This window comes from Bos taurus, chromosome 24 (assembly GCF_002263795.3).
Source record: "Bos taurus isolate L1 Dominette 01449 registration number 42190680 breed Hereford chromosome 24, ARS-UCD2.0, whole genome shotgun sequence".
In the NCBI taxonomy this organism is placed as follows: Eukaryota; Metazoa; Chordata; class Mammalia; order Artiodactyla; family Bovidae; genus Bos; species Bos taurus.
In genome coordinates, this window is record NC_037351.1 from 2,900,691 (window position 1) to 2,909,255 (window position 8,565).

Sequence of the window (8,565 nt, forward strand, 5' to 3'; positions counted from 1 at the left end):
TTGTATTTGGTCAACAGACCCTGGTAGCTCAGATAGTAAAAGAATCTGTCACAATGAGGGAGACACAGGTTTGATCCCTGGATCAGGAAGATCTCCTGAAGAAGGGAATGGCTACTCACGCTAGTATTCTTGCTTGGAGAATTCCATGGATAGAGGATCCTAGCGGGCTACAGTCCATGGGGTCTCAGAGTCAGACACAGAGTGACTCGTGTGTCTGTCACAGTGACTAACACACACATTCCTAATATTGGATTTGGTCAACAGAGTAACAAAGGTCTGTGTTCCTGAATCTAAAAAAAGAAAAAAAAAACGCAAAAGAAATCAAGCTACTTGAAACAGGTTTCTCTGGACAGTAAATGACCAAGAAATCATCCAGCATTTTATTTTAATAACTGATGTGGAAAGTACAAAGACATCTAGCCTATCTTGAATGGAGAGGAGTTTTTCCTAGTTTTTTCAGAAAATGAAAAAGTCTTATAAATCTGAGAAAAAGAAAATGTAAAATGCACATCAAATATTCATCGGCGTTTCAGGTAGCCTGAAGGGCCACACACATCGTATCAGCTAAACGAGGGTTTTGGACTAAAATAATCTCCCAGATCTTTTCCCACTCTGGCATTAGACTGTGCGTATGTTTTCTGACATTTCACAAAGCATTTGGATAAACAACATCAGCTGTCCCAGACAATAAGTCTGTTTTTATTTTTAACCCCGAGAAAGAATGGTTCTAGAAAGGGAGTGGTTTTATCCGCAGCAGTGCTTTGAGGGCAGAGGTAAGCACAGAAAAGAGAAAGCCAAGTCTCAATCCTGGGGCAGCTGTGCTCTGCCCAGAATTCTAAATCCTCGGCAGAAGACACAGGTTTGATCCCTCCATCAGGAAGATCCACCGGAGGAGGAAATGACAATCCACTCCAGTGTTCTGGGCTGGAGAATCCCATGGACAGAGGAGCCTGGTGGGCTACAGTCCATGGGGTCAGAAAGAGTCAGACACGACTGAGCATGGCAGGGATGGGGTGGAGGGTTAGCATGAGAGATAGCTGGGCTGCAAAACGGAAGGACAGAGCTACTCACGGAGTGCAGGAGCTGGGTCAGAAGAGCCTGGGTATGGGTCCTAGATCTGTCTTGATAGGCAGTTCAGTTAAAGTCTCTGTTTCTCAAACTATCTTTTCTTCATTCACTTGTTGTTTATTTATTCATCCCATCTGAGGAGCCAGGGAGAGAGCAGTGAGCCAAAGAGATAAAGGTCTCTGGCCTCATGGGAAGAAAAACTGTAAGTTAAACCTAATACAATGGAGCCTTGAATGACATAGGTCTAAACTGCATTGGGCCACTGACACGTGGGTTTTTCAGTAGTAGATATAACAGTCATACAAATGCGAGTTTGGATGAGTCTGCAGATACTGGACTGTGTAACCAGAGGGCTGACTCTAAGTTACAGGTGGATTCTCAGTAGGGTAGAGTGTTGGTGCCCCAAGTATTCCACTGTGCAAGGCCATTTATAACCCATGACTGTATATACCAGGCTGTACGCCATGTCAGGTGGTAGCAAGTGGGGTAGGGAGAGAGGGTTGCAGGCAAGGGGCCATGATGGCTGATTTGTCACTAGAGGCCTCTCTAATGTGGTGACCCAAATGGACTGATGTACATTTGGTGAGAGAAAGAAAGTGCTAGTTGCTCAGTTGTGTCTGACTCTTTGCGACCCTATGGATGGTAGCCGGCCAGGCTCCTCTGTCCGTGGAATTCTCCAAGCAAGAATACTGGAATGGGTAGCTGTTCCTTTCTTCAGCGTATCTTCCCAGCTCAGAGATATAACCTGGGTCTTGGGCATTGCATGAACATCCTACAAAATAACGACCACTATCGTTCCTTCCTCACATGTTTGTTCAGAGGTTGCAGAGCAATGACCTGTGCGATATGGGTGAGCAGGTGCAGGCGTAGAGTCTTTGTAGATGTAATTAGTTAATTTGAAGACACACTGGGTTAGCATGGGTCCCGACCCAATATGACTGGCATCCTTATGAGAAAAGGGGGAGAGACCTGCATGCAGAGACATAGGGGGAGGACAGCTCTGTGTAGATGGAGGCAGAGATCAAACAAGCTGCACAGCGAGGGTGGCCGGCCACCACCAGACGCTGGAGAGAGCCTGGGTCCCGTCCACCTGCTGCACCTCCTCCAGGAAAACAAGCCCTGCCCACACCATGACTTTTGACTTCCAGCCTGCAAAAGAGAGGGAGGGAATTTCTGTTGTCTGAGCCACCCAGACTGCAGTACTGTGGCATCACAGTCCCAGGAAAGTAACCCATGCCCCCTTTACAGATGATGAAACTGTCTTCCAGAGCTTTCTGATATATCCAAGTTGAGGGCCCTTAGAGGATAAACAAGGGCTGGAATTTCAAGGTCAGCTGGTTCACATAACATCGACCCTTGTCCCATTTGTAAGCTGAGAACCACCTGTCCCACACGGGAGGAAGCAGAAAGCCAACGATGGCTTGAAATTTGGGACTTGAAATTTTGCTTTTACTCTTTTTTAAAGCTGTCACTCATGACTGAGTAATTGAAAATGACAGGTTTATATTAGGAAACCAATGACACAAGTATCCCCCATGTTTTAATCTCCAAAATTAAAGAGTCTGGGTGAGGATGAGTGCAGGTGCCTGCAAGGGAAAGACAGCATTCCGGTCTCTGTCCTGCCGGCTCTCCGACTGGTTCCTTCAGAAGTGAACATGCCAGACGTGCTCAAGTGACAACTGGGAACATAACCAACCACTTGGGAGGCACGGAAAATCTGCAGAGTGTCTATGCCTTTGGGATGTCATTCGGATAGTGACCGCAAAGCACTGCGCTCACACCGTTGAGAGTCCTGAGGACTGGCCTTGGTTCTTCACCGAGTGATGCCCTCACCCCACGGTGCACAGGATGGCTCGGCTACACTTGGACGTGAAACTGGTCTGCGCTTTCTCTCCAAACCTGCTGCTGTACCAGCCAGAGTCCTCCAGAGAAGCTGAACCAATAGGATGGGGACAACATTGAACAGTACAGGTTTGAACTGCAGAGGCCCACTTATATGTGGATTTTTTTTTTCAATAAAAACAATAAATATGTACTGAGCAACTGCAGGATCCAATATTGGTTGAGTCTGAACAAAGCTAGTGGAGGTGGTAGAATTCCGGTTGAGCTATTTCAAATCCTGAAAGATGATGCTGTGAAAGTGCTGCACTCAATATGCCAGCAAATTTGGAAAACTCAGCAGTGTCCACAAGACTGGAAAAGGTCAGTTTTCATTCCAATCCCAAAGAAAGGCAGTGCCAAAGAATGCTCAAACTACTGCACAATTGCACTCATCTCACACGCTAGTAAAGTAATGCTCAAAATTCTCAAAGCCAGGCTTCAGCAATACATGAACTGTGAACTTCCTGATGTTCAAGCTGGTTGTAGAAAAGGCAGAGGAACCAGAGATCAAATTTCCAACATCCACTGGATCATCGAAAAAGTAAGAGAGTTCCAGAAAAACATCTCTTTCTGCTTTATTGACTATGCCAAAGCCTTGGACTGTGTGGATCACAATAAACTGTGGAAAATTCTGAAGGAGATGGGAATACCAGACCACTGCCTCTTGAGAAACCTATATGCAGGTCAGGAAGCAACAGTTAGAACTGGACATGGAACAACAGACTGGTTCCAAATAGGAAAAGGAGTACGTCAAGGCTGTATATTGTCACCCTGCTTATTTAACTTTTATGCAGAGTACATCATGAGGAATGCTGGACTGGAAGAAGCACAAGCTGGAATCAAGATTGCCGGGAGAAATATCAATAACCTTAGATATGCAGATGACACCACCCTTATGGCAGAAAGTGAAGAGGAACTAAAAAGCTTCTTGATGAAAGTGAAAGAGGAGAGGGAAAAAGTTGGCTTAAAGCTCAACATTCAGAAAATGAAGATCATGGCATCTGGTCCCATCATTTCATGGGAAATAAATGGGTAAACAGTGGAAACAGTATCAGACTTTATTTTTTGGGGCTCCAAAATCACTGCAGATGGTGATTGCAGCCATGAAATTTAAAGACACTTACTCCTTGGAAGTAAAGTTATGACCAACCTAGATAGCATATTCAAAAGCAGAGAAATTATTTTGCCAACAAAGATTCGTTTAGTCAAGGCTATGGATTTTCCAGTGGTCATGTATGGATGTGAGAGTTGGACCATAAAGAAAGCTGAGCACCAAAGAATTGATGCTTCTGAACTGTGGTGTTGGAGAAGACTCTTGAGAGTCCCTTGGACTGCAAGGAGATCCAACCAGTCCATTCTAAAGGAGATCAGCCCTGGGATTTCTTTGGAAGGAATGATGCTAAAGCTGAAACTCCAGTACTTTGGCCACCTCATGGGAAGAGTTGACTCATTGGAAAAGACTCTGATGCTGGGAGGGATTGAAGGCAGGAGGAGAAGGGGACGACAGAGGATGAGATGGCTGGATGGCATCACCGACTCGATGGACATGAGTTTGGGTGAAATCCGGGAGTTGGTGATGGACAGGGAGGCCTAGCATGCTGCGATTCATGGGGTCGCAAAAAGTCGGACACGACTGAGTGACTGGACTGAACTGAACTGAACTGAGAATGCACAACAGTGGATTTGGGAGCTTGGATGTGGGATCTCAGAATCAGATTCAGAGGGATGACTGTAAAGTTATACACAGATTTTTGATTGCAAGTGGGTTGACAGTCCAGTCCCCTGTGTTATTAAGGGGGTACTGCGTACGTGTACATAGAAGTATATATGTAATGTATGGATATACAGGTGATAAATGCATAGCTATCCATCCACCAAGAGAGTCATTACCAGGAAATGACTCATGTGATCACAGAGAGTGACGAGGCCCAGGAACTGTGGGTGGCACCAGCTGAGTTGATCCAAATGCCCAAGGCCTAGGGAGTGGGTGTTTCAGCTTGAGTTCAGAAAAAGAGCTGCTTTCCAGTCTGAAGGGGATCAGGCCAGAGAAATTCCCTTTGCTTGGGGAAGGTCAGCCTTTTGATTTACCCAGGACTTCAGGTGATGGGATGAGGCCCACCCACATTATGGAGGACAATCTGCCTAATACCATCTATGATTCTGAGGTTGATCTCATTCAGAAACACCCTCACAGGCACAAACAATGTGCTGTTTGAATGCCTCTGTGGCCTAGTCTCCCAGGTAGGGCTAGTAGTAAAGAATTCACCCCCAAAAACAGGAGATATGAGAGATGTGGGTTCCATCCTCGGGTTGGGAAGATCCCTTGGAGAAGGAAATTGCAACCCACTCTAGTATTCTTGCCTGGAGAATCCATGGACAGAGGATCCTAGTGGGCCAGAGTCCACAGGTTCGCAAAGAGTCAGACATGACTGTAGCATCTTAGCAAATAAGCACACGCTTGGCCTCATCAAGTCCACACAGAAAATTAACCATCACCTTTGCCTACTGACAGAGGAAGTCTTTATTTCTAAATGGTTCACTCTTCCATTTCCTCCCGGGCCAGACCTCTTCTATGTAGAAGCATTATCTTGCACACTTAGGTTTTAAAGAAAAGCATCCGTTTTTCTACAAGCTGTATGATTTCTAACATCATCACACTCCCCTGAGAGCAGCAACAGTTTTTCCCTTGGTGTATAATCGTGTTATAGGTCTACTACTCTGCTTGTCTCTAAGGCTTGTAGATCATTTGACTTGTGCAGATTTAAATTTTATTTAAATTTTGACTCCAGCCATTATTTCTCAACCAACCCAAGGGTTATAGGCTCTGCATTTGACCCCAATATTGCAACCTATGAACCAGTTTCCTTAATGTGAAATTGCATTATGGAGGAGGCTCCCCTGTGTCCATTATCTGGGCGTTTCGGTGACAGAGCTCTCAGAGAGGAAGGATACTGTAAATCAGGACGGGCCAGGAGGGCCAAGCGGGGAGGATAATAGTGTTAAGGCCACCCTGGTAATTTCTCCTATCCTTAACACCATAGAAATAGCTCTGTGAAGAATGGCTATGAGGTGTTTCTTCCTGGCAACTTGTCAAAGGAAGAATATTTTATGCAAATGGGAATATTCTGTTCCGAGAAATAATAGATCTGGAGTGATTTCATTCTTGTGTTGAACCGGGCAAGGTTTACCTTTAAAAGATAGGTTGGCCCTTACCAGTGTTACTTGTTGAATGGAGAGTGAATACCGAGAAGATATTAATTGTTCGACATTAAGCTAATAGCAGGCAACCTGCGTACCATGCTTTGAGAGGTCATCGATAAAAAATTTGTTAAAGAATAATTGAGTAGGCTGAATTACTTAAATAGGTATTGAAAATGATAAAATAAAGTCAGTTGCAGGAGGATTAAAAAAAAAAAAGGCTCCGATGAAATGCTGAAATAGTGACCTTTGGCGATCAGCTTAGTGTTCTACCGGGAGAAATTGAATCTTTAAATGAGTTCTTTTAATTGGTTTCTTCCACTCTGATTCAGAAAGATTTCCCAACAACCAAGAAATGCTGGAAATTAAATGTGAAAAGAAATGTGGTTTTCTGGCCTTTTTCTCTTCACTTCCTCCACTTTTGCTCCTATGTGAAATGATACAAAGCGTGTGGTATTTTGGCAAGATTGGTTCCGGTCTCCTTGGCAGGGGACCTCAGCCTCAGATTCTAAGTCAGCCTTGAGGGCTGCTGGCAAAGTGGTGTCTCCAGCACTGGATCGAGTAACAGGCATGTGGGTGCTAAGTCACTTCAGTCGTGTCTGACGCTCTGCGATCTTATGGGCTGTAGCCCACCAGGCTGCTCTGACCATGGGATTCTCCAATCAAGAATACTGGAGTGGGTCGCCATGCCCTCCTCCATGGGATCTTCCTGACCCAGGGATAGAACCTGTATCTCTTACATCTCCTGCATTGGCAGGCAGGTTTTTTACTCTTGGTGCCACCAATGTGATAAGACACAATCTCCGTTCTTGCTGTTACCTTGAAGTTCAACAGGGAAGACAGACAATAAATGAATTTATTATAATGTGGTGGATGCTAGACATGGGGTGCTTTGGAAGCACTTACCAAAAAAGAATTGCTGCTTCTGAACTGTGGTGTTGGAGAAGACTCTTGAGAGTCCCTTGGACTGCAAGGAGATCCAACCAGTCCATCTTAAAGGTGATCAGTCCTGAATATTCATTGGAAGGACTGATGCTGAAGTTGAAGCTCCTATACTTTGGCCACCTGATGTTAAGAACTGACTCCTTGGAAAAGACCCTGATGACATGGAAGCAACCTAGATGTCCATCAGCAGATGAATGGATAAGAAAGTTGTGGTACATATACACAATGGAGTATTACTCAGCCATTAAAAAGAATACATTTGGATCAGTTCTAATGAGGTGGATGAAACTGGAGCCTATTATACAGAGTGAAGTAAGCCAGAAGGAAAAACATCAATACAGTATACTAACGCATATATATGGAATTTAGAAAGATGGTAACGATAACCCTGTATACGAGACAGCAAAAGAGACACTGATGTATAGAACAGGCTTATGGACTCTGTGGGAGAGGGAGAGGGTGGGAAGATTTGGGAGAGTGGCATTGAGACATGTGAAATGTCGTGTGTGAGACGAGATGCCAGTCCAGGTTCAATGCACGATGCTGGATGCTTGGGGCTGGTGCACTGGGACGACCCAGAGGGATGGTATGGGGAGGGAGGAGGGAGGAGGGTTCAGGATGGGGAACACATGTATACCTGTGGTGGAAACTAATACAATTATGTAAGGTTTAAAAATAAAATAAAATTAATTAAAAAAAAAAAAGACCCTGATGCTGGGAAAGATTGAAGGCAGGAGGAGAAGCTGGTGGCAGAGGATGAGATGGTTGGATGGCATCACTGACTTAGTGGACATGAATCTGAGCAACCTCTGGGAGATAGTGAAGGACAGGGGAGCCTGGTGTGCTGCAGTCCATGGCGTTGCAAAGAGTCTGACATTACTTAGAGACTCAACAACAACCAACAAGTGAAGACGTTGTATTTCGATTCTGATAGAGTCCATATTGCATTTCTTCTCTTCCTGAAGGTGTTAGTTGCTAAGTTATGTCCAACTCTTTGCAGTCCCATGGACTGTAGCCCGTCAGGCTCCTTTGTCCATGCAATTCTCTTCTCTTCCTAATGGGTCAGTATTTATATCTATCCATTTTAGGTACATGTGAATAACGACCACAAAAAAGCACCTTATGTATCTTCTGGTCCAAATCATCAGGAAATGTGTGGCTAGAGATATAGAACAACAACCACACAGGGAGGCTCTCAGTGCAGCTGGCTGCTATGATTGAAAATTAATGCATGAGACCTGGGCACAAGCTTAATTTCTGTTTTCTTGAATGAAAAGTAAAATATTAATTTATGTTGAAAACAAATCCTTTCATAGTTAATAGTGTTTTTTTTTCCCTTACTGAGGTGATCAATTGCCTGTTAATTTCTATAATTTATATTCATTACTTGAGGTTTTTAATTTCTTGTTTCTGTGCATTTCTTTCTATTAAATAACATCTCTAAGGGGTGTATTTTACAGTGATTTTAAAAGA